Below are 24,701 nucleotides of genomic sequence, written 5' to 3'. Positions count from 1 at the left end.
ATTCAACAACTGTATTCATTATTTGTATGCACTTTATTACCGATACTTCAATATTGCATACAATGATTCACACTCCAGACAACAATAACAACATCTCCACATATAACAGATACTCAATGTAAACATACACGCTAAACGTAATGAAGTAACACAATAATTTATTATGTGCATACCACAAGGTACCACAGACGGGGATACTTTCGAGGCGATGGAGGAATTCGTCTACCTCGGATCCTTACTGACGGCTGACAACAACGTGAGCCGTGAAATTCGGAGGCGCACCATCAGCGGAAGTCGGGCCTACTACGGGCTCCAGAAGAAACTGCGGTCGAAAAAGATGCACCCTCGCACCAAATGCGCCATGTACAAGACGCTGATAAGACCGGGGGTCCTTTACGGACACGAGACATGGACCATGGACCCTCGAGGAGGACCTGCAAGCACTTTGAGTTTTCGACCGACGCGTGCTAAGGACGATCTTCGGCGGTGTGCAGGAGAATGATGTGTAGCGGAGAAAGATGAACCACGAGCTCGCTGCACTTTACGGCGAACCCAGCATCTAGGAGGTGGCCAAAGCCGGAAGGATACGTTGGGCAGGGCATGTTGCAAGAATGCCGGACAACAACCCTGCAAAGCTGGTGTTTGCAACTGATCCGGTTGGCACAAGAAGGCGTGGAGCGCAGAGAGCACGATGGGTGGACCAGGTGGAGCGTGACCTGGCGAGCATTGGACGCGACCGAGGATGGAGAGCGGCAGCCACAAACCGAGTATTGTGGCGTACTATTGTTGATTATGTCTTAAATATGATGTTGAACAAATAAATGTATGTATGTATGGTTCCTATGTAAAACCTTTCATTCTTCTGAGCAACTTTGCCAGAAAAATTCTTTTAAATGGTTCAGAATGCGAGATTTTCCTCAACTACTGTCAAAATCTAATGGTATCCCACATGTCCAACATGGTGCCCTGTGTAGCAGATTTGCGGTGGCCCTTGCTCCCGGGACCACTTTATTACCATATCAACACATTCTTGACAAAATTATCTTTCAAATACGGTATTGGTAAGTTGAATTGGTAAGTTGAATTCTACAAGAGGAGCAGGCCGTTAGGCCGAAAGCCGTTAGGCCTAAAGGATCGTTAGGCCGAAAGGGTCGTTAGGCCGAAAGGGTCGTTAGGCCGAATAGGTTATCATTATATTTGTATACTGAATATGATTCAAAGAACGAAACATGTATGATAAATGAAATTAGAAAGAATACTCTATGATTAAAATAAGGAAATATTTTTGATGATCATATTGGCAGCTAAAATGTGTCCCGGAGCTTTCCTTCGCCTTTTAATTCCTTTGATCATGATTCGGCCAAACGCAATTTAGCTGAATTTGCCTTTCCGCCAGATGGCATTTGGCCATAAGGGCGTTAAGCCAAACGACGATATTCGACCAAACGACATTCGACTAAAAGGCATTCGGTCAAATGGTCGGGCACTGTATGACGAAAACCATTTTGCAAGGATGTTTTCCCATTGTCCAGCATTTTTGCTACGCAACGTCTTCTTCTTTTTGGCGTAACGTCCCAATTGAGACAAAGCCTGATACTCGGCTTCAATGAGTACTCCCACAACAAACTGAGAGCCTCTGCCAGCCACCATTATGCATTCGTATATCGTGTAGCAGGCAAAGATGCTCTATGCCTAAGGAAGTCAAGGAAATTTCTTCGCGATAAGTTCTTGGACCGACCAGGAATCGAACCCTTCACCCTTAGCATGATCATGCTGAATACAGGGGACTGTTATGGTCTTCTTGTTTTTTTTACCCCGCATTAAAATTATGCTGCTGTGTTGAAAGATAGATTGTCAGCTTGAGCCCTACGCTTGAGCCGCTGTTATGCTGGCTACGAAAACATTGCATTGGTGGGATAGGGATGCCAATTCCTTGGCTGAATACCCGTTCGCTAGCCGCATCGGCGAACAGTATCATTCCAGTATACAGATCTAATGAGTTTTTCGGCTCTGCACGGAGAAACTCAAGTACCTAAATTTGAGTATTTTTAAACTCATTTTTGAGTTGTTTTTTGTCTTCTCTCTCATCCACCCTCTTTGTTGTTGTCAGAGAGCGAAAAGCAAAACTACAGTTGAGTTACTCAACTTTGACAGTTCGGTGCGGGAAGCCAAAATTGAGTAAACATCATTAAACTCAAATTTGAGTATTTTGAACTAGCAGTTGGGTGAAATAAACTTAGCCGTTAGGTACTTTGCCGCACGGGAGCAAATGTAAAAACCCCACTTCAACATCGCTTCCACGAACTCCAATATACACACTTAGAAATTCTGAAATTTGCACGAAACGGAATCACCAAAGAACGTAAACGTTTTCAAGACTGAATCATAATTTGGATCAGACGCGCCAACTTGGGGGGGCAAAGCCTGGTTTTTCTGATTTTTTGTATGGGAAAATCGAAAAATCGCCAAATATTGGGGGGGGGGGGGGGCAAAACGATGCTTGCCCCCCCTAAGTTGGCGCCTATGATTTGGACTCAATTTTACGCGCATCATGTAAGTGCTGGTTGGTTGCGTTAAATGTCAACAAATTCGTTTCACCAGAAACGTACACGTACAGGCAAATAAACCTAAGATTATCATAAGGTCTAACTTATGAAATGGCCTTTAAACAATTCATACACTGAACGGCGGATTGCGGTGAAAATTACTATTCTGAGGGTCAATTTAAATGCACAACGCCACTAAATTTGTGCAGACTGAGTTTCGTTTTAATTCAACAGAATTATGTTTTCAATTTTACCATGGACTCGATTTTCAATTAAAAAAAGTTTCTGTTGGCAACCGGATTCGAACCAAGAATCTTGACATCACCAGGCTCGCACGCTACCACTCAGCTATCGAACCGGTTGATGTGAGAAGAAGCAAAACTCACACAAGAAGCGTTGGTGGGTCGATGATCATGTTTTGCCATGGTAAATTTAAAAACATTTTTGTGCTTGTCATTACTGCAAGGCTCCTTTCAGTGTAACGGCTAGAACGATTTTCATAAGGTCGGTCTATGACGCAGAATCGACTCACATTTTAGCTTTTATACACATTTAGCAACACAATATTCTCAAGCGTCGATAGCCGCGTGGGTTGGGCACGAGCTCAGTGATCTCGACGTTCAGGGATCGATTCCAGTCTGCATCATTTTGTGATTTTTCTGCTCTTTTCATAAGTTTATCTTATGTAATTAGGTCATAATAAACATGTTCAATTTTCATAAGGTATTCTTATGGCATCCATACTTTACAGTTATGGCTAAATTTCATAAGGTATTTTGATGAATTTTGGTAGTTTACTTCGCTGAGTGTAGAAGCAGTATCACGTTCATCAGCCACCTTCTAACTCGGTGAAATAGCCGAGAGGTAAGATATGTGGCTCACGATCAGGAGATTCGGTGTTCGAATCCATGCATGTCGTCATTTTACTTTTCTATGTTTTATCTGTCAAATCGGTTTTAGCGATTGCTAGACGCTAAGAAAAAAAAAATAAGTTTTATTTTGGGGTGTCTTGAAAGACGTAAATTTACATGTTTCAACCTCTAAATTTGTGTTTTTGTAGATGCTCGTATATGTCAGGTTCAGGACACTTGAAATTACATGATATTTTCTAGGTGTGAGGTTCCCACACGCAACCCCGAAGTTAGGTGAAATAAACTTATAAAGCCTGCGCACGGTACGCTTTCTACCAAAAACGGTTAAACCTAGAAAAAAATGTTGTTATAAGCAAATGACGCTTATTTATTGTATTTTGTAGGAAAAATATGAAAAAATCAGTTTTTATTTCTTCAAGATAAAATTATGACCTGATTGTGAAATTCATGCCATTTTATTCTGCACAAACCAATGATCGTCAATATTTTCAAATTTCACAGCTCACGGGCTGATATTTCCACAAGAAACAAAATTATACTCATCAAACATATGCTCGAAACAAGTTACGACATTAAAATCTTGACAAATATGGTTCACAAGACCATAATAAACTTATAGCCTTATTGTCCATTCACGCTATATTCAAAACATAATTTTACTCAAACTATTTTTTTAGGAAAAAATGTTTCTTTCCTTCGTTTTTTGGATCTACAATTCCCCAATTCAAGTGGCCCAACTTAATTCATATCAAAACCTGGATTATTTTTGGAATTATTAGCAGTTTTCCCTCACAGTAGTCGGAAATTAACAGTCATAAGGCTAACTCCTCATAATAAGCCTAAAATAAGATAGTTTTCATGGATAAAACACTGAAAACCATATAGATTATGGAACTATAGATGTGCTTCTATGATCACAAATAACAAACTTCTGAGTAAATTCAGTTTTATTAAAAAAATCGTTAAATATTTCTCGCCATCAAAACACATCCAATGAATTTCGTCAGCAATAGTCCATACAGCTTTCGAGCCACGATTATTTATTGTCGGGCCGCCACCAAACCGGACTTCGCACAATCAAGTTGCGACGCGACCCAACTCGCGACGTTTTTGAATCATGTTAAAAGTAGTGCGCATCCTTCTCGTTGTTGTCAGCAACACAGCGCACTAGATGCGAAACAGATGCGACACTTGTGGTCCAAGGAAATGGCAATTTTTGATTGAATGTCTGTCCTGATTTCAACCGGATAGACAATATATTGTTCTGCATCAAATCATTGGTTTCTTGTATACCCTCTCTCTCTCTTCTTGGCGTAACGTCCTCATTGGGACAAAGCCTGCTTCTCAGCTTAGTGTTCTATGAGCACTTCCACAGTTATTAACTGAGAGCTTCCTCTGCCAATGACCATTTTGCATGCGTATATCGTGTGGCAGGCACGAAGATACTCTATGCCCAAGGAAGCAAGGAAATTTTCTTTACGATAAGATCCTGGACCGACCGGGAATCGAACCCGTCACCCTCAGCATGGTCATGCTGAATACCCGTGCGTTTACCGCCTCGGCTATATGGGCCCATTTCTTGTATACCCATACTATTCGTATAGTATCCTTCCCGTATGTGTATTTGTCGAACTAAAGTTTATGCGAAAACAACTTTTTTGACCTTAAATATCTATGCAGGTCTTTGATTTTCCATAAAACCCTTCAAAGGCTTATCATACCTATATTGGAAATTTTAAAACACTCATTGAATATTTTACCTCCCTTAATCAACAATCATAATACCAAGAACTATTCTATATTGCGTAATTGGTGGGTTTGATAATTATATATTCCTACACAAATCTTGAATCTGACAATGATTGGTTTTTGCTCAAAGTGTGCAGAAGAAACTGGCACTATTTACGAATTCAGATCAATGGCTCATCTAAAAATATAAAAACAGCAAATTTTATATTTTTTCTACAAACTACAACAGATAAGCTTCAATTGCTTCTAACAACACTTTATTCCAAGTGACACCGTTTTTGAGCGGCAGCCGGTTGAAAGTGTACCGATTCTAAAGTGCGCAGGCTTTATTTGGGTACTTTGTTTTCTCCGTGTGGGGTAAATCTTGCTTAACCACACTACTGTATGATATTTCTATTGATATTTTGATTGGAAATAATGGCAAAAACAATTGTGATTTCGAAGCTTGTTTGATTTCAGCACTATAAAACATGACACAAAGTTTCAGTTGTACACAAAAACAACTTCTGCACAAGCGTAATAATCTACAAAATTTGTTCCTCAATCATTCCCCCGACCAAACTAAAGCAATCCTCCAACTTCCGTCTTCGGGTGGGAAAAAGTTTAATCGAACTCTCCGGTTAACAATAACGACGCCAAAGTTTTGATCGAGAATCACACCGATCCGAACTGCACATACTCGCAAAAACTGGAGCTACTGCTACTACTCAACCAAACCAACGGTTTTCTTCCCACTGCGCTGCTGGGAAAACATCGTCCAAGCTAGCTGCACGTGTAGGTAGTCGAGTAGGTTCCTAGCTCGGGGTATGGGAGCTTTTGTTTGAATTCGAAAACGAGCCAAGAGAGAAACTTTTTCACATTTTCCAATCGCTCGCGCACAAAACCTTCAAAACTCATTTTTCCTCCGGGGTGCAGTTTTTTTGCTCGTGTTTCCATGTAACGGTTGTTCCCGCTTCTATTACCTACCACCTACCACCCCTGCTCCTGTGCCGACTTTTACAACAACGTTGAGCCGATGATGATGCTGTGTGGTGTGGCAGCGCGCTACTGCCACTGCCAGAACGCAGCAACACTTGGACAACTTTCGCAATTACTTGCCCGGAAGCGAACAACTGTATTTTCAGAGATGAGAATGGAAGCGCACAGTTCCGGCAGGCAGCTTTCGTGTCCGGATGACGAAATGTGTGTAGTATACCACAGTTCTACCCGGGAGGAGACCGCCTCCCACGCTACTACGGAGCATCAATTGCAATGCTGCTGCACAGAGGCGTTGGCAGTTAAGTCAACAGGGTTATTATAATACCCATGTTACTATTACCACACTATTTTGGCTTTCTGGGCTTATAGGGCTATTGTACGATCAATTCAGATCCTGTCAGCTCCTCAATAGCATTAAGTACTAGACTATGTCAACGTTAGGGTGGTCCACATTTATTTGAAAAACAAAATAAAATCAAAAACTGCCATCCCTTATCTTCTGAATCTGTTGTTTTAAACTCCTAGAAGCTACGTTCAACATTTGAGCAAAATACAAGTCCAAGGGGGCGCTCAAAGAGCTTACATTACACCTTATATCGTATCGCCAGATGGTCACTGTGCGTGTACCCATCAGTAGGTCGGCTCCAGAGGCACGTTCTCCTCCATTTGGGAAAATTTGTGCCATCAACCCATTTGTGCGTGTACCCGTAGTTGACCCTCAAGTCCGAGGTTGGGTTTAGACAAGGGCTCCAGAAGATCACATCAGTGAAGGACTCTACACCGTTCCTACTACATGTTTTGTTTTTGTCGCATAAGTTCGTGACATCCACGTTCCACCTAGCCATAGCTTCGAGTATAACCAAGCCTCTCGCGTTAGTAGAGCGGCTACCCCACTCTATCGCCCAGACGTTGAAGTCTGCACCGATGACCACGGGACTCAATCACACTAGGGCGATTGATAGCGAATCCAGCATATATCAGAACTGGTCTATCGGCCACCTGGGGCTAGCATAACAACTGCAGTAGTATACACCCCGTTGATCTTCGCTATTGCGAAGCCCTTGTGCGACGTGGAGATTATTTTCTGCACCGGAAAACGACCGGTTGAACAGATCGCCGCTAGCTTGGCCTTATTCGCTACTCAGTGCTCGTTTTCGGGGAATATGCGGTATGGGCCCGCTCGTCATGTGGCCCTTATTCGCAGTGCATATCAGGCATTTTGGTGCCGAGCTGCTGGTGCCTGGCCATATGGCCTTCTAGTCCACACTTCCTGTAGAGTTTGCTCGTGTCAGGGCCTTTAAACGTCCACGACTTGGATCCCTGCTAGAATCACTTGAAGCACGCCTCTGGCGGCTCGTAGCTGCTGACCGAGCACACTGACTAGCCTACTTTGATCTTGATGAGTTCAGTCGCCTTGTTCACCTCCCCTACGGGGAGCTTGACCGTGGTGTTCTGCATGCCTGCCGGATCCTTTCGCATGTAGATCGATGCACTTGGTGCATCTACCTTGCACTGCTGCTCAAGTGCAGCTGCGGCTTCTGCGTCGATTATCTCGTCCAGGTTTTTACACTGGAGGGTCGCCTCTGCCGTTAAGGCTCTCACCTGTAGGATAGATAACAGATACATAAGTGACCCGATTTTGTCAGCCCTTTTCCGGAACACATTTTTTGCTCCCCTCAAAAATCTAAACAGATATTCACACTTTTTATCCCTCTATGGTTTGCCTTTCAGCAGTAGTTTGATGATGATCTTAAATGAATTGGTCAAAGTTTGACCGTTAGATAATGAGAGCAAAAAGTTCGTCGCAAAATGGGGCTGACAAAATCGGGTCCGTACTGTACAGATATGAAAATGGCATAGGATATTAATAATCATAAATTATATTTGTTAAATGTGATGGTACGTTTTGCATCAGTGGACACTTCGATAGGAGGATTCTGCAAACACCATGTTGAATCTGAGGACGCGGCGAGAGCTTGAGAGCAAGAAAGAAGAGAGGTCGGAGAAGAGAAGGGAAAATAGAAAGAAAAAGCGATAGTGATGGAGAGATTTCGGCTTGAATTTCGGGGGTCAGTTTGGAAACAGATTTTGTGAAGTGAAGATGGTTTTGTGAATGAAAAAAAAAAGAACATTGAAAATAGAAAGAAAAGATTGGTGAAAGTTTACAGATATTGTGTTTTCATTATTTCCTGACTCACACACCCTACATCACCTACACTTTTTCGCCCAGTACCTCTTGAGCCAAGAAAGGCACAAAGCACTAGTTGTAGGAGGTGCCTCTTGTACCTCTTGAGCCAAGAAAGGCACAAAGCACTAGTTGTAGGAGGCCACCTCCTTCATCATGTCTCTAGTCCCTCGCATGTCCTCTGCACCTCGGCGTATGTCTCCGCCTCAGTTTTGAAGATCAGCGCGTCTTTCCGTTTGCTCTTGCGGACTGGTTTTACTTTCCTCAATTTCTTCTTCTTTCCAATCGTAAACCAAGGGTTCTCCTTCCCTTGATCCGGTTGACCTCCGTTTCTCTTCGGGTTAGCCTTCTGGAGCTTGGTTTCCCTGCCCCTTGCGCATTTCGCAACCGACTTGGGCACCTGGTTGCTCGTGCTGGCTGTCCTTTTCTCCCTCTTCCGCTTTCCGCCCGTCTATACCAAACGCTTCTTGCTCCCCGGGGGACGCGTTTCCTCGGTAGGTTTCGACCATGCAGCTCAAGCCGTAGGGCGGTTTCACCTCTCCGCTACGGCTCCGGCGAGCTGCATGGTTTTGTGCTGCATCAATCACCAGCAAAAAGGAAGCTGTCCGTTTGTGTAGACCGCTCCTTCTTGCTCGCATCAGCCGCACTCTGCTTTTCGAATCCTTCTTGGCCAGAGCCAGCGATTTACGGAGTTTCAGCTTGCTGATGTTAGCCCGCACGCTCGTGAAGCCGATCAGCTCATCCTGATGCTGTTCGGCGACTACCCACATCTTTGGTAGTCCACTCCTATGCGGTTCAGCGCCCGCGTGAGGTCCGCGCTAGTCATCTGCACTTCCTCGGCCGGCGCTGCACCGCCTCATGCTCCTCCTGTTGAACGATGGTTCACCATCGGTCCCTCTGTCGCTCCGTATTCGTTCACTTGTTGGGTTTGGATTTCAGTACTCATTGCTGTTGAATCCCCCTTAGAGTTGCTATCCGTCACTGCCAATGAAGTTGTCAATGATCCTGGTAGTTATCTATGCAAGCAGGGAGGCTACCTGAGAGTTGGCACAGGCCCCTTATGGGGACTGAGCAGAGCACAGAGCCGGAACAGCGCTAATCAGGAGTACTCATCAGGAACGTACTTCAAGACCAACCCACGTTTTTATAGGACGGAAGACAGCGCCGCCGACGTTAGCCTATCCGCCGTTTGAAATCAGTATCACCCGATTTTACCGTCACTACCAGCTCACTTGTGCGTTGTAACCTAATAATCATGTACCGTCTCAGTTACCAATTTCAAAGCAAGACCAGTATACCGTAATCAGGAACATACTGACGTTGTTCCTGGTGTGCCTGAGGCACTCCTAGCTGGGCTGTGACACTTTGAAAGCGGTGCCGTATCGCTTGTACAGAGTTGCTTCCGGATATGTGAAATTTCTGAAGAGGCCCAGCTGAGTCCGCTGCTGAACCTCCGCCACGTCCTAGGCTAGATTAGTTTTCGGATTTCAGCGGGTTTTAGAGAGGTTTTGATGTATTTCTGGGGCTTTCAAGGAGCTTAAAGCGGACTCCCGGGGGCTTCAGAGAGTATTTTGGGGGGTGTTTAAGGGATATTTACGGAGATTTTGGGGAATTCATAGGGATTGCGAGGCAGTTCAAGGCATTTCAGTGGATTTCATAGGTTCCGGAGGGTTTAAGCGGGTCTCAGGAGGGTTTAAAATAAGATTACGGGGGGTTTTTGTTGGCTACTTTTAGTAACATACGTGTTGTAGATGAGTTTATATAACTTCTACAAGACCAAATTTAGTCATACATATAAGAGTAACATCAACTCATGTAAGAACAGCTATGGTAGATTATGCACGAATACGGATTCCCGGATAAACTGATACGATTGATCAAGGCGACGATGGATCGAGTGATGTGCGTAGTTCGAGTATCAGGGACACTCTCGAGTCCCTTCGAATCTCGCAGAGGGTTACGGCAAGGTGATGGTCTTTCGTGCTTGCTGTTCAACATTGCGTTAGAAGGTGTAATAAGGAGAGCGGGGATTAACACGAGTGGTACGATTTTCACGAAGTCCGTTCAGCTGCTTGGTTTCGCCGATGATATTGATATTATTGCTCGTAAATTTGAGACGATGGCGGAAACGTACATCCGACTAAAGAGTGAAGCCAGGCGAATCGGATTAGTCATTAATGTGTCGAAGACAAAGTACATGATGGTAAAGGGCTCCAGGGAGGAATCACCGCGCCCGCCACCCCGAATTCATATCGACGGTGATGAAATCGAGGCGGTTGAAGAATTCGTGTACTTGGGCTCAATGGTGACCGCCGACAACGACACCAGCAGAGAAATTCAGAGGCGCATTGTGGCAGGAAATCGTGCCTACTTTGGACTCCGAAGATCTCTACGATCGAATAAAGTTCGCCGTAACACGAAGTTAACCATCTACAAAACGTTGATTAGACCGGTCGTCCTCTATGGGCACGAAACATGGACCCTACGTGCAGAGGACCAACGTGCCCTTGGAGTTTTCGAACGGAAGGTGTTGCGTACCATCTACGGCGGAGTGCAGATGGAAGACGGGACTTTTTTTTTCCTTCTAAACCATAGGGGGATAATCTGCTCAACAGACACCCTAACAGGTTAGGGTAGTGTAGGTCTGACAGGCCGTCTTCTACAACAAAAGTAAAATCCAGGACTACTCTCTCCTCGTACCCACTAAACCATTCCTATGGTCGCCAAACCCTACGTCTCTCCGGAACCACCAGAAGGTATTGCTTCAGAGAGGGGCTAGTGCACATCGCACCCACAAGGTTAGCTGCGTAGCCTGCAGCAACGAACATCGATTACTCGCTTTGGAGAGTCCATCACGGTAGCATGGGGGCGCTCAGCCAGTTTCCCGAGTGGTCCTCGCCACTCCCTTTGTCCTCGGAAGGCGGGCAGGGTCAACCCCTTCCGCGCCCTACTGCTGAGCGGACATCAAGAACTGATGCCCACGTGCAACCCGATTTGACCTGCCCGTAAGGAAGGGTATCACTACCCTTCAGGCCCTATCAGATGCACCCGTAGGTTGCAGGCAGCAGGATCTCACCTACCCCGACCCTTGCCGGGGACCCCTTTCCAACCGCGGGCTCGGATCCAACCCAGTAGACCGACGCCACGACAGCACCGCTACCGGGACTTCCTCTCCGCGGCCACTTAATCGTTGTAAGGGTCGATCTCGACCGCAGGGCACCGGTATGACCTACGAAGCCGACTCCGAACCCCTGGACCACCTCTTGTACTGCATCTGGACTAGCCACTCTCCGAGTCCACGCGCCACCTCCTCTGTAGTTCCCAGACGATATGGGTGATAGCCGTTGAAACGGCGTTCCAGCCAAACTCATCCCTACACATCCTCTGGACCAAGTTGTCCGGGTTTGTGTCCTCCCCGCATGTGGCAAGCATGCGGTCACGCATTGTGCGAAAACGCGGGCACACGAACAAAACGTGTTCCACCGTTTCCTCTAAACCATTGCACGCTGGGCATTCGGGAGAATCCGCATGCCCGAAACGGTGTAGATACTGTCGGAAGCAACCATGACCTGTAAGGACCTGTGTCAGGTGGAATGTAACTTCCCCATGGCGCCTATTAATCCAACTATCTACCCTCGGACGGGACTTGGAGAAGGCGAATGAACCACGAGCTGCATCAGCTGCTGGGAGAACCAACCATCGTCCATACCGCGAAAATCGGGAGGCTACGGTGGGCGGGTCACGTCATCAGGATGTCGGATAGCAACCCGACTAAAATGGTTCTCGAGAGTCATCCGACCGGTACAAGAAGACGTGTAGCGCAGCGAGCTAGGTGGGTCGACCAAGCGACGAAAGACCTTCGGGTTAAAGTCCCTCGACAACAACAGTAGAAGGGTCGACCAAGTGGAGGACGATCTACGGACCCTACGCAGAGTGCGGAACTGGAGACAAACTGCCATGGACCGAGTGAAATGGAGGAGGCTACTATGTACAGCAGAGGCCACCCCGGCCTTAGCCTGATTGGTAAGGTAAGTATCAACTCATGTAGAACGTATTTGCTACTTGGGACTGGGGAAGACCTTCCCTGGACTGGTTTCACGTGTCTTGCCTCGTCAACTGCGCTGTGCCCAAGCAAACCCCTCGGCGGCTGATAAACGGTTGACAAGCACACCTGATCTCAACGCCTAAGATAAGCATCCTGGAAGTATTTCTTGGAGGAATCCCGAAATAGGTTCTAGGAGGAATCCCGGTGGAATTACCTTACCCAGTGAACCATGATCGTTAGAAGAAATCGCATAAGATGTTAAAGTGGAGGTGATATGCGTACATTTTACATGCGCCTAAATGGAGGCATGCACGCATATGGCCTCCACTTTATCATCTTATGCAACATCTTATACGATTACTGGTTGCCTGAGTAGGAATCCCGGAAGAAATTCTTGAAGCAATCCCAGAAGTAGTCCCTGAAAGAATCCCACAAGGAGTTCCTGGAAAAATCCTGAAGAAGTAGTTTTTGGAGGAATACTGAAAGAAGTTCTTGTGAGATTCCTTTGATTCATTGAGTTCCTGGAAGGAATCCCTGACTGAAATTTAGAATGAATTTCTGAAGAAATCTCGGAACAAATCCTGAAGCAATCCCCGAGAGAACTCTTGGAAGAATCCCGGAAGTAATCCCGGGTAAAATTGTTGGAATTCCTAGGAATACCTTCTGAAAAAAAAAATCTCCGACTTATCTCAACGCTGTGCTATAGCAAATGCCACAGGTAACCGAATCAAGGACAGCTGAGTCCCTAACGAGCCTTTCCGCAGTCTGGCCTCGGTGGCCACCTGCACTAAAGGGTGGTACGGTCAAAATTTGGTCACATCATTTTTTTCATAACTTTAGACTGTGTACACCAAAACAGCTTGCTATTGTTCAATTGTGAAAATTTCAAGGAATGTGAAGCGGACCTGGTGAGATGGTTAGAACACGTGATTATCATGCCGAGGACCAGAGATCGAATCCTACTCCCAACAAACTCACAAAGTATGAGTTCTTCCTTCGGAAGGGAAGTAAAGCGTGGGTCTCGAGATGAACTAGCCTAGGGCTAAAACTCTTGTTAATACAGATAAAAAAATCAAGGAATGCTATTCATCCATGTCACAAAATGTTGGAATAGTATGTCCTACTACGACACGCTTTGACAGCCATCTCTGTAAATTTAACCACACGTTTTGGCGTGAAATCCTAGAATACAGTTTCAATAAAATATCCATTACCTGCTGGTAAGAGTTTATAAGAACCGCTTCTGTCCGCGTCTAATTGGTGTACATCATCACTGGAGTCAAGGATGGATTTTTATCGGTGAGTTCGTTCCATATTAAAACAACTATGTGATATGATTTATGGACAAAACCATATTTTTCGTGTATTTACCCAACAAATATTGAAAGGTTCGTCACGTCAACTGTCGGCAAAAGTTTCCAAATTACCTTTTGTTAATATTTGATATTTTTCTTTCATTTTTGCATTGACAAAATAATTTCAATGGTTCGTTATCTTCGTTGTCGACATGTGTAATAGTTTAGCCCAGGGGTTCTCAAACTTTTTCAGTTTGCGACCCACTTTTAATAATGTTTAGATTGTGCGACCCATCAGCACGTATTTTCATAATAAACGACACTTTAGAATAAATACATTTTATTGTATTCATACGTTTTGATAAACTAGTATTACATAACGCTTTATCTTACAAGTGCTTTTTTTTGTTAAAAAATCAAAATAAATTAAATGTACTAAAGTGATACGTTCTGTAAGCTCTTTGACTTAAGAATTTACAATATTTTTGCAAATTTCTAGTACAAATTTAACCAGTCTGAATTCATGCTACATTCCAGAACATCACAGGTTTAATGAGTTCTATCACATAAAATAAAGAACGCATGGATATTATACATAATCATTGAAAATATAATGGCAATTGAATATCAAATGTTCAGATTATCGAAATACAGCAGAATTTCACAGAAGTTAAGCTTTACCGTAATAATAAACAGAAAATTTGGTGGAGATTATCAAACGCTTGTTGGTTTCTTATTGAAATTTTCTGAATTTTTGGTATATCATTTCTTTCTGGAATTTTTACTGCTGAACAAAGTTTGCAAATGTCACTGAAATGCTAACTTCAAACAACAACTTGAACTCATTTATTATTTTTTTTGAGTTTATGTCCTTATCTAAAAAAATTAAGAAAATTTAAAATATAACAAGTTTCTCTAATTTAAACACATAGTTACAGAATGGATATCAGAACGCTGAAATTAGTTCCAATATTGGATGTATTCCAGACTAAGACTAATAATACAAAAAGTTTGGAAAATTAAAAAGAAACCTAATTACTGGAAATAACTCTGCCGATTCTCCAAGAAAGTATTTGTATATTTTAAAATGGATAATAAAATCATTTGATTAAAGTTATTCAACACATTTATTATAATAATTCCCAAACTTTCGCGACCCACCAAAAATCAGCCCGCGACCCACCAGTGGGTCGCGACCCATAGTTTGAGAAACGCTGGTTTAGCCAAATCGAAGCCGTATCTTGATTCAAGTATAGCTTGCGTGAATCACATTATAAACCAATGTGAATTCAGATCATCACCCTTTCCCAGTAACAAATACTTCTTCCCGTGTCAGTCATGGAGAAAATTAGGTGATCTCAGTCTCTAGCAGCAACGTACGTCATACTAACATTCCTTCCCTGCCTCGATGACCGTAAGGACGTGGCCGGCGCCGTTATTGACTAAAAGTTTGGAATTCTCGAAAATGTGTGGGTGTATCTACTCCCATGCTCCGTTTGTTGGTTCATCATCGAGTAGACATAACTTTGCTCTACTTGGTAATCAAGAAGTTTTATGGGCATATGCTGAATAACTGGAAATTATCGAGAGCATTTTACAAAAGTTTACAAAAGCTTTTTCGACTGTTGATGAATTTATTGCAAACAATGTATGTGCTCCTCCCAAAATACGTCACTGTCATCATCACACAAAAAACGCGCCACTCACCCAGGAAGTGGGAAACGTGGTGTTACAACTTTTAAATTCGCCATCGGTTTCGTCCCCGCCTTCGATTGCAACTATTTTGACCGTTTCCTCGGAGTGCATCGTCGTCGTCGCCCGTCGCCGGTGGTCAGAGCACAAATTTAATCGGAGGTACCAGGAAGGTGACTTCCCCCACCCTCGTATGGCCAAGTTCTTGCAACGGCCGCCACGCCACCAGGCTTTTGACGATGCTGGCCACTCCGTGATGGACACACAGGACTAACAGGACTAGGAGAGAAGCGCAAAAAAAGTATACCTCGCAGTTAAGAGGAAAGTTTTTCCCGCACCGCAATTGCATTTTGGACTTTGCCAGTGTTGGAGAAAAGTTTTCTTTTTCGATGCTATTTTACCGCAAATGGCGACCGTCATCAAAAGTTGACCGCATCGTACCAATATCACCAGTGCAGTGCGCGGTGAAGGTAGCATTGGCAGGCCAGGTTAGGCAGCAACCGGTTGGTGCACTGCAAGAATTTTTAAAGAGTTTTGGCTGAGTAAAGTTCGATAACTCTTGCTGATTTCTTCGAGATTTATGAAACATTATTAATTTATAGTTTGGGAAAACCTTCAACGGTTAACTATGTTGAAGACATTGCAATATATTTTTTAGGGTGAGCATAGAACGACAGCTATTGACGCTTTTTTATTTATTCTAACTGGTGGTAGAAGTAGTTAACGAAAAAGTTGGATTGATTTATTTAATGGCGAGATTCTTCTAGCGAGAGGTTTAACGACAGCAAATTTAAATTTCGTTTTCAATTTGTTTCTGCAATAGTTTGGACACAGAAATACGCACGTAGGTATACAACTGATCAATACTATTGCCCAATCATTTGTCTGAAATCACTTTAATGGGCCGAATAAGGGGATTCAACCTAGACGATAACCTCAACCATCTGTGAAATTTTATCCACGGAGCAGCGCGAACAGCAGCGTGAGAAAAGAAAGATTGATACCTACTGTTTAAAGACGACCAAAATATGGTTGGATCAATATGGCTGGTGATGGACGAGACGAATGTTGCCGTAATCCGGATGTTAGTGTCTAGTACTCGGCAAAATAGAGAACAGTACAAGGAAGCGAGAGCAATCAATACTGAAGAATACCAATACTGAGGCGCTGTACTGTAGAGAACAAAATGGTATAAGAAAATTTAACGAACATGTTAATGACGTACGTACGAAGAAAAACAGCGCAGTGAGTGAAATGATCGTGAAGGTAGCTTACTGACAGGTAATACTATGGTATCTACTATAGTAGACACTATAGATTCCATAGACTCGCAGAGACGAAGACAACTGTAGCAAAACGAACTATCAGTTCGTGTAGCCAAACGAGCATGACATCACGATTTTAATAGCGATAATGGGTTGCATGGCGTCAAATTCGCTCGGTACACTCTAAATTGACGGTAAAACACACTAAAATTATGTTCTGCTGGGTTCCAATCTAACGCACCACTTCTTCATAGATTCATCGTAGACTTGCAGCGTAATGTCGTCAGCAAAGCCGACGATCTCTACCCCCACCGGGAACTCCAAGGCGCTGTCCATAAACTACGTAGACTCAGTTTTGTCCATCTTTTATCCATACACAATTTTCGAAACTTTTATGGAGCGTAGACCCCCAACGACCCTCCCCCCGGTCCCCCTTAGGGGTCTACGTAGTTTATGGACAGGCCCTGAGGTTATGTGGAAGAATTTCCGACCCACCTCTGTGTCATAAACTAGTATTCGATTCTGGAAGTAACTTCCGAGAATCTTGTACAGGTAGCCGGGTATCCCCAGACGCAATCTGCTCTTCGTAGAATTGTAGGGTTTTGTACGACGAAAGTCAGACTAATCCAAGAACAGTCATTTTAGTAAGTAGGAGAACAAAATTTGTCCCAATTCTGAGGTTATTACAAGAGACATTGTTGCGATTAAAATGGAGGTCCAAGGAAAAACTGAGGTATGCATTGCTTCTGCATATTTTCCGGGAGACGTTGATGATGTGCCCCCATCTTTGGTCGCAAGCTTTGTTAATTATTGCAAAAAAAAAATAAACGCCCAATTTGGAGCAGTACAGATATTAATAAAAGAGGTGAGGATATCCTGAATTACATTTCGTCTAATAACATAAACATATACAATAAAGGGAATTCTCCAACTTTTGTTAATGCTATTCGACAGGAAGTTTTAGATCTTACACTTTGTAGCTATCTGCTATCAGATAAGATCGCTAACTGGCATGTTTCTGATAAGGAATCATTGTCAGATCATAAACATATCAGGTTCGATTATAGGGCCGGATCAAATTTAATTAAAAGTTATAGAAACCCAAAGAAAACTAACTGGGACCTCTACAACTTTTATTTAATGAATGGAAATTCATATAAGGGTGAGCAGAACTTGTCTGTTTCACAGTTGGAAAATGCCTCTGATGAGATTATTGATAATATGATTTCATCATATCATGCTAGCTGCCCAATCCGACAGAGGTCATCCAACAGGGATGTTCCTTGGTGGAATGATAAGCTGGCAGAACTGAGGAAGAAACCTGGACGGTTGTTCAATAGAGCAAAAGTTACATCTGATTGGGTTCAGTATAAACAATCCCTTACAGAATACAACAGAGAATTGAGACTAGCCAAACGGAAGGACTGGAGACAGGTATGTGAAGACATCAATAACGCTCCTACGGCTGCAAGGCTTCATAAAGTCCTTTCGAAAGACCATTCAAATCGTCTTGGAAGTCTTACAAAGGAAGATGGCAGTTTTACTGTTGATTCTTCTGAAACATTCGAAGTAATGATGAGAACTCACTTCCCAGGATCGATTCCTTATTCGGATGAAGAACAGGACTCGGATAAGGCAAGACATGCGTGGTCGACCAATGCTTATCAAAAAGCTTGTGAAATCTTCACACCGTCGAGGGTCGAATGGGCATTGAGTTCTTTTCAACCTTTCAAATCTGCAGGGAAAGATGGAATTTTCCCAGCTTTACTCCCAGATGATATGGGTGATAGCCGTTGAAACGGCGTTCCAGTCAAACTCATCCCTACACACATCCTCTGGACAAGATTGTCCGGAGTTGTGTCCTCTCCGCATGTGGCAAGCATTGTTCGAAAACTCGGGCACACTAACAAAACGTGTTCCGCCGTTTCCTCTAAACCATTGCACACTGGGCATTCGGGAGAATCCGCATGTCCAAAACGTTGTAGATGTTGTCGGAAGCAACCATGGCCTGGAAGGACCTGTGTCTGGTGGAATGTAACTTCCCCATGGCGAATATTAACCATCGGTATCAACTTATCGGTCAACCTTCCTTTGGTGAAACTGTCCCACGCGCACTTCCATTTGACCATAGAGGCCATCCTAGCAGTCCTGCGTATGCCTCTTGTGCCGCGCATTTCAAAGCACTCGATGTCCTCACTGATAAAGGATGCTGATAGGCACCATGCCAGTAATGACGCAGAGAGCGTCGTGTGGCACGGTACGGTACGCGCTCGCAACCCTTAGGCACATAAGCCTGTGGAGGCTCTTTTACAGGCATAATCAACGTGGCTACCGAAGATAAGCTTATCGCCGATCATCACGCCCAAGTATTTGACGGAGCGCTTTGACGGGATAGTGCACTCTCCTACACTGATCAACGCCTGCTGCTCCGACTTCCGGTTGTTAACAACCGTCACCTCAGTCTTGTGGTGAGCCAACTCCAGTTTCCTGGACCGCATCCAGGTCTCCACAACCTTAATCGAGTGGTCGGTAGTCAACTTCCCCTCCTCGATCGTTTCACCGTAGACTTCGAGCGCAATGTCGTTGGCAAATCCGACAATCTTCACTTCCACTGGGTACTCTAACCTCAACACCTCGTCGTACATGAATTTCCATAGCAACGGACATGACGTTATGCGAAAACACTTCAGATCCACCTCCGTGTCGTAAATAAGTACTCGATTCTGAAACTAATTTTCGAGAATCTTGTGCAAGTATCCGGGTATCCCCAGACGCAAGAGCGCATTGGCAATAGCAGACCAGTTGGCGCTATTAAACGCATTCCTTACATCCAGAGTCACTACCGCACAGAAACAAATCCCCCTTCTCTTAGGCTCGAGTGCTTTCTCGGCGGTTTTTGTAACCGACAAGATAGCGTCTACGGTGGACCTCCCCGTCCGGAAGTCGTACTGGTTACTCGAAAGACCATTTTCACCCTCGGTGAACCCCAACATTCTATTGAGAATGATCTTTTCGAGCAGCTTCGCCGCCGTGTCTATAAAGCATATTGGTCTATATGTCGATGTGTCTCTGGGTGGGTTCCCCGCCTTTGGCAATAGAACCAGTCTCTGCCTCTTCCAAGCCCGGGACGAGGGAAAACTCCCTCGTCCAGGCATTTCTGCATAGAGGACCTGAACATCTCATGAGCCTCTGTAATAGCTTCTTTTAAGGCCAGGTTCAGAACTCCGTCCCGACCTGGGGCCTTACCTACGCTAAGGTACTTCGCTATCCCCGAAAGTTCCACATCGGTGACCCTCTCCTCATCGCCAGCCCCAGTCTCTGGCTGTCCTACGAAAGGACCATAACGCGAAATAGCTTTTCGATGATCTCCTTCAACATCTCTGGAGATTGCTCTGTAGGAGCCATTACACCTCTCGTCTTAGCCATCACGATCCTGTAGGCGTCACCCCACGGGTTCGCATTGGCACTCTGACAGAGACCCTCGAAGCAGGCCTTTTTGCTTGCCCTTAATCTTTGTCTTCAGCGTGGCTTTTGCAGCGGCGAGCACTTCCCGCCGTTCATTGCGCTCTTCCTCAGATCGAGCTCGCTGCATCCGTCGCCTAGCTCGTAGGTAGACGCGGCGCAAGTCCGCAATCGCTTGAGTTCGCCAGTAAGCTGGTGGTCTCCCATTTCTAAGGAGGACTCGCCTAGGCATGGTCGCATCGCACGCACGCGAGTGCACCACTACCAGATCGTCGCCATCTAAACCATGTAGGTTTCGCTCACAGTACAGCGCCTCCCTGAATACCCCTTTCGTAATGTAAGGAAACCACTCAAAGGGGCTTTTGCCTCTTTCAAAATCAGAAGTTAAAAAATAAACATAAATAAATAAATTATTAAATACCCCTTCGTTAAAGCAGGATGTCTTCCACCTGCGAGGGCTTGGTCTTGGCCTAACTACCTCTTCCACAACCCGCTGCCTGCTGTTGTTGTAGTTGATAATGTAGCAAACCGCCAGATGATCGTTGTGAGTGTAGCTATCGTCTACTTTCCGGTTCGGACTATTTGTCAGGCCAAGACTACGAAAGTAACGTCAATAATCGACTCCGCATCGTTCCGACTAAAGGTACTCTTGGTACCGACATTATCCAGGTCGGCATTTACTATGGCCACCCGTGTCTCTAGTAGAATCTGGCCCCGCTGGTTCGTGAAACGACTTCCCCAGACTTTAAAGTCACCCGCTATTACCACCGACCTTCGCCTTGTCAGCATGGTCATCATACAGTCCAGCATCTGCGTGAACTGCTCGATCGGCCACCGCGGCGGTGCATAACAGCTACAGAAGAAGATCCCGTTTACTTTGGCGACCACGAAGCCCTCATAGGTAGTAGACACCAACTCATGGACGGGGTATTTACTCGTCGTTCATATCGCCGCCATTCAGAAACCGCCTGACAAAGCCGTTGCTGAGCTGCGTCACAGTGGTTCAGGTTTAGCTGCGTTACCTGCACTGTGATTTGTTCACTTCGGCCTTGAGCGGACACCTTGGACCACCAGGCGTTGTTCACGGATTTCCCGGTACAAAAAAGACAAATTCGGCGCCGCATCTTCTACACAGTTTGTTCCTGTCAAGGCCTTTGCAGTCCCATGACTTGTGTCCTGGTTCCAGACACCTGAAACAAACCTCCGGTGGATCGTGGAATGTCAGATGACATACGCACCAGCCTACCTTGATCCTCCCTCAGTAGGTCGGCTCCAGAGGCACGTCTTCCTCCATTTGGAACATTTGTGATCCTCCCTACCTAACGGACTTTTTTTACGTCCGCCACAGGTAGCTGAACCAAGGCTACCTGTGTCCCAAACGGCTGCTGTGGCCACCTACTCTTCGCCCTGTTGCCGTGACGAGCTCTTTCACTTCGGTTACCTCGTCTAGGTTATTCACCTTCAGAGTCGCCTCTTGTGTAAGAGCCCTGACCTTTTGGTCTGTGTGGTTTATGAATAGCCCCTTTGGGATTTCCTGCGAAAGCCGGGGAGTGGATAGGAGCTCCCACGTTGGAGCTGCGTGTTTTAGGTTAGATAACCTGTGCTAGGGTAATCGGCTGATACGCTAATAATTTAGATCTTTTTTTCTTTTCAATTATTTTACAAAGGTAAATGATTGACATGCTCTAGTGCTATCAGAAAAAACCAAATTAATCCACCTAGTGGTGATAGTGCCTTTCTCGTCGTATATGTTCTCACGATCTTTCCGTCGATGTATGTCAAAGTGTTCCTGAATCCTGATATTTTTTAAGAAAAGTAAGCGTTTTATCAAAGCCATCATTGAATTGACTTAAAAGTTATTGATGGTACATAGTGGTAGAAGTCTCGGTTGACTGCTTGAGCACCTTCACTAACACTGGAGGCTGACCAATATCAAGTCGATACTGACAAGCTAAGATATAACTTTTTACACAATCACAGATCACTTTGCGGTCTTCGACAAAGTTTTTTTCTGCACATTTTAGGTTATATTTTATTGACCGTTGAAAACACGAACGTAAGTAGTGAAGATGAAGTTATCAAAAAATCTGCTATCTGATGTACTGTCAAACCCCGCGTATTCATCACCCTTTAATACGTCACTTTTTAATTCGTACCCCGCTCATTCGACATTTGTCGAATTAAAAAATGATCAAATGTCACAGTGTAATACACTGTAAATAGAATTATCTGATATTGTGATGTTACTCACACCCGCAGTGGCTCCTCGTGCAGTTGCTTCTTCGGAAGTTCAAATTTGGTGCTTTCTGACACCTGATCCGTTTGGTGACCAACCGCAGTGAACTTCGGAAGCCAGCAATCGTAACATGAACAAGCTATCAATTCGTACCACCACAATATCTGTAAAATTTGTGTTCAAAAACAAATCCTACAATCTAAACAAAACTAAAATAGAGTTAGTTCATCGAATTTTAAATTTACCCTGGTTATTTGACAGCAACCATTGTCGAATTAGCGTGGTTTTATGGTACCACACGCATGGGTTTGGTTCAATTTCACATTTTACCACCTAACGCTTGTCCCTGATATGGCCTTAGACTAGTTTCATGCAAATTGTTAATCAGTTTTTCTAAAATGTCGCAAATTGGTGTAATGCATGCATGGGTTTCGTTAATTTGTGCATTTCGCCAGTTACGGCGAGGCACTCGAAACTGGTTCCGGAACACTAGCGGTAAATGTGGCCTGGGACTATTTTCTTGCTGGCCGTTCTTTACGTTATCGAAGAAGCCGTTATTTTATGTGCAGTGTGTATGCGTTTGGTTTCGTTCTACATTTGACCACTTCCGTCGGGGCACCTGCAACCGCTTTTTTTTTTTGAAAATCCGCGATTTAATGTGTCGCATGCATGAGTTTGTATTTGGCTATTTCCGGCGGGACATCCGAAACCGATTCCGGATCACTACCGATTCAAATATGTTCTGTGAATATTTTCCTGCTTATTGTTCATCAGGATATCAAAAAAGCCACTGTTTGATAGGTCGCATGCATGGGTTTATACTTGGCCACCTCTGACGGGGCATCTGGAACCGGTTCCGATCTTGGTTCCGATATAGTCTGAGAATGCTTTCCTGCTTACTGTTCATCAGATTATCAAAAAAGCTGCGGTTTGATATGTCGCATTTATGGTTTTAGTTCAATTTTGTATTTGGCCACTTTTGACGGGACACCAGGAACCGATTCCGGAACACAACCGGTTCAGATATGGTCTGAGAATGTTTTCCTGCTTACTGCTTATCAGGATATCAAAAAAGTCACTATTTGATATGTCGCATGCATGGTTTTGGTTAACTTTTATACTTGGCCACCTCCGGCAGGACATCTGGAACCGGTTCCGGAACACTACCGGTTCTGATATGGTCTGAGAATACTTTCCTGCTTACTGTTCATCAGGTTATCGAAAAAGCCGCGGTTTGGTATGTCGCATACATGGTTTTAGATTAATTTTATATTTGGCCACTTCCGACGGGACACCCGGAACCGTTTCCGGAACAAAACCGGTTCCGATATGGTCTGATAATATTTTCCTGCTAACTGTTCTTCAGGATTTCAAAAAAGCCACTATTTGATATGTCGCATGCATGGGTTTGGTTAACTTTTATACTTGGCCACCTCCGGCGGGACATTTGGTACCGGTTCCGGAACACTACCGGTTCCGATATGGTCTGAGAATGTTTTCCTGCTTACAGCTCATCACGTTATCTAAAAAGCCGCGGTTTGATATGTCGCATGCCTGGGTTTAGTTCACTTTTATGTTTGGCCACTTCCGGCGGGACACCCGTAACCGGTTCCGGAATACAACCGGTTCAGATATGGTCTCAGACTATTTTTCTGCTTACCATTCATCAAGTTATCGAAAATGCCGTAGTTTGATGTGCCGCATGGATGGGTTTGTAGCGTTTTCATATCTGGCCTCTTCCTGGGGCACCGGTCCGGGACACCTAAATGGCCATAACTCCGGAACGGCTGGACCGATTCGAACCATTTTCAATAGGAAACAATGGGACCAGATTCCGCGTCGAATGAACCATCGGTCATTAAAATCGGTTGAGGTTTAGTTCAAAAAAGTGATGTGAGTTTATTTTGACCACACACATACACACATACATACACACACACACACACATACACACACACAGACATCACCTCAACTCGTTGAGCTGAGTTGATTGGTATATGTGACTCGACCCTCCGGGCCTTCTATCAAAAAGTCATTTTTGGAGTGAACATATAGCCTTTCCAGTACACTTAGTGTACGAGAAAGGCAAAAAGATATCTTTGCTCTTAAAAATAAATGAACAGCTCAGTTTCTCGACAGGATAACATCATGTTCATAAAAAAGATTAATTATGCAGATACAAGAAATTGCTGCTTAAAAAATGATCTCTACTCCTGTGCTATAGTTCACCACCCAACACCACACTACCTGTGTCAAATTTCCTTCACAACTGTTACAACCTCAAAACGAACTAATTTAGTCCATGGAAAATCCCCATGGAAGTCCTCATCACCATAAACTGAAGGTAGGTACCACCTCACTGATGAAATGAACCAG

The sequence above is a fragment of the Aedes albopictus genome, chromosome 2 (genome assembly GCF_035046485.1).
Source record: "Aedes albopictus strain Foshan chromosome 2, AalbF5, whole genome shotgun sequence".
NCBI classification, from domain to species: domain Eukaryota; kingdom Metazoa; phylum Arthropoda; class Insecta; order Diptera; family Culicidae; genus Aedes; species Aedes albopictus.
Note: the sequence above shows the minus strand (reverse complement) of the source record.